This window comes from Simochromis diagramma, unplaced genomic scaffold, assembly GCF_900408965.1.
Source record: "Simochromis diagramma unplaced genomic scaffold, fSimDia1.1 OVJJ01000205.1, whole genome shotgun sequence".
Taxonomy (NCBI): Eukaryota; Metazoa; Chordata; class Actinopteri; order Cichliformes; family Cichlidae; genus Simochromis; species Simochromis diagramma.
The window spans coordinates 15,137,222-15,140,174 of NW_024386782.1; the positions used below are offsets into that span (position 1 = coordinate 15,137,222).

Genomic DNA, 2,953 nt, shown 5'->3' on the forward strand with positions numbered 1-2,953 from the left:
CATTGAGTTGAGGTAAAGTCAGTTGTAACAGTTGTTACAATAAAACTGTTTTTGGACTATAATTTATAAAAGTAGCTGAACAGTAAATGCTAACTAGGTAGGTTACCAAGTTTGCATCTGTTATTGACTTTGACTTTTAATGGGATGCTAGCTTTGCCTTATGAAAACGATGACTAAAGCTAATTTTACCAGCTGAAAGATGTGAAAACACCTTTAAGTGTGTTGTAAATAGACTGAACACACAAGGAGTTAATCTTACTCAGAAACAGAGGATGCTGCATTCATGTACTTTGTCACGGTTCTGGGTCTTTATGAACCAGTATTTTGAGTTCTTGTATTTTTATATTATGGTTTATGTTCCTTGGTTGTACTGTTTTGATTATTGTCATTTCCCTAGGTTTTAGTTATGGTTGTCAAGGGTTTAGTTCTTAGGTTTTGTGTGATGGCTTCCCTTTGTTCCGTGTTGTGTCTAGTGTGCCTTTCTGTCCCATGTTTCAGGTCCCTATGTTCTGTCTCCGCAGTCTGTCTCCGCAGGTTTACATGTCTTGAGTTCAGTCAGTGTGTTTCCTGTTTTACTTTGAAGGTCTTTGTCCCATGTCAGTGTTTCTAGTCTTGCTTCCCTTGTCTCGTTCAGCCTAATTACTCCCAGCTGTGCTCTCCTTCTGTGTCTCATTACCTTTGTTATCCTCAGTGTATTTAAGCCCTGTGTTTCTTTTTGTCAGTGTCGTGTCCTCCCTCATAGCTGTGTCTGGTTCTCTCTGTGTCTCCTGGTGTATTAGTTTTTCCCAGTTGAAATTGCATTGTTTTGTATCACCTTTACTTCTGCTCAGCAAATAAAGCTGCATTTTTGAGTCAAGTTCCCATTTTGGTGAGTTTGCGTTCTCCTGCTTGCACACAGCCGTTTTGTGACATACTTGCTTTCACAATGTCGTACTGTATTCAGAATAAGCAAACACCACCCTTTCTGTAACTCTCTGGCTGTTAAAAGCAAACGATTGTGGGAAGATTCACTTGCATTAAGTCCACCAAAGAGCAGTGGAAATTATGCTTTTCAGGGGTCAAATGTTGACTGAGTGACAAAGTTTGTGTGACTGCCGAAGGAAACTGCAGTGAGTTCACCGCAAAGAGGAACAATTGTGAAAGAAAAAATGGCTGCAGTGAAAGGTGTTTTTTTTTAAAAAAATACTTATGACCAATGTGAAACAAGAATAGCACAAACCTACACCTACGCAGTACCCATTAACGATTTTTCGATACGTTTTGACACTGCCAACGTGTCATCTGTGTGTGCAGAGCTCTATCCAGGAGAAAGGGACTGCTGCCAAGAGCACGATGAAAGGCTGCATAATTTTGTCTCCCGGGTTATAAAGCACACCGCCAGGTAACTCCAAAGTTCTCTAATTTACACAATGCGTCAGATGGCCTTTAGTCTTATTAATATCCTGGTTTTGTTCAGCTCGTGTTTGTGCAGCTTCACTGTGAGCAAAGCCACACTGAAATGTTCATCCACTGCAGTTCTTTAACAGCTTCAGGGGTGTTACTACTATTGTTTTCACCTTCTGAGTGTGTGCATGTACCATCATACCCAAAACATAGCCATCATGGTCCCTCGTGCCCTGATACTTCTGCCTTTCCTTCGTTATTCTCCCCTTTTCTTTGACTTTTCCTCACTTATCCTCCAACAGTTCCTTTGTCTCTCTTCCCTGAGGTCTGGTGTGTGAGCAGGTAAGTCTTACTACAGCTATGAGGTCATGCAACCGGCTTCGACTGGATCTCTGGCTAGAACACCTGCTCTCCCTCGGCTTATCAGCCAGCTGCATATTTAAGAGTCGTTCACTCAACATCAGGTTATACTGCTTCAGTAGTGCTAACAGCTTCCAGCCCAGCTTAGCTTCTTTGCGTCTGGTCTCCTCTTTAATATTCTCCAGTGGGCTCAGCTCTGGAACAGCCCCCTCTGCTGCACTCCATCCATCATCAACAAAGTTCTCCCACTAGTTTTGTTCTTCATCTGTATGCTAAACGATTCCAGTAACTTGTCACATAATTGCTATAGGGTTACTGTCTGTTTATGACTTTGTAAATTATCTAAACCTTCACTGTCACATTTGCAGGTAGAAAAAAAAGCAGTATCACCTGCTCTATAAGATTTTGCCACAAAATGTATTGCTATAATGTGTTAAGTGTATTTTTAATTCCTCTTGAAGATGTAGTGCTATCTCGTGAAATTCAGTGTGTATTGATTACATTTTTCATGTAAATTATCAAACCCTGCTCTTCAGTTTATGAGCTACGGAAGAATGTCTTTTTTTTTTTTCTTTTTTTTTTTGTCTCATAAAATTCTCCAGTAAAAATATTGTTTGGCATCCTTGTTCCTTTTTCTGAATTATTGCAAAACAAGATTAATAAATGAGGATTTTGAATAGGAACCAAGCAAATTGCTCAGGACAATGAAGTTTAAATCAGTTCATATTTCTATTCACAGTGAAGACCATCCACTGAGCACTGAGGCCTCGTTAGAGCAGTAATCATTAAGGTTATTAGCAAATAAATCTTGTCTTATCTTCAGTAAAAGTATTCAAATAATATTAAATATTATCCCTGTGATCTACAGCGCTGAACCATTTAGTGTCAATGTCATTATAAGTATCACTTTCACACAATGCATATCTTATTATAGACAAAATTTTGATGAGCTGAAGGAGAAAACTTAATAAAACTTGCCTCATGATGGCCCAGTATTAGATTTCATATCACTGTGATAGCAGTGATAGCAACATGAAACAGTCATGTCAGCTCTCACTGTGTGGAAAGAAAAAAGATGATCTGATGATCCAACATTAATTCCTGAAATAGGAGAGCTATGTAATGCAAAGACAATACACACACACAAACAGAAATACACAAACATGTTACATTTAGTGAAGTTGCGTGGACAGTGTGTGGGATGTCAGAA

At 39.2% G+C, this 2,953-nt stretch overlaps 1 long non-coding RNA gene across 1 annotated transcript; it reads left to right on the plus strand.

Moving 5' to 3' along the window:
- Nucleotides 1-625: 625 nt before the first annotated feature.
- LOC120722697 lies at nucleotides 626-2,305 on the plus strand. Its single transcript, XR_005693569.1, has 3 exons — nucleotides 626-868; nucleotides 1,294-1,381; nucleotides 1,686-2,305. It is a non-coding gene; the product is annotated as an uncharacterized LOC120722697 (long non-coding RNA).
- The last annotated feature ends 648 nt before the right edge of the window (nucleotides 2,306-2,953 follow it).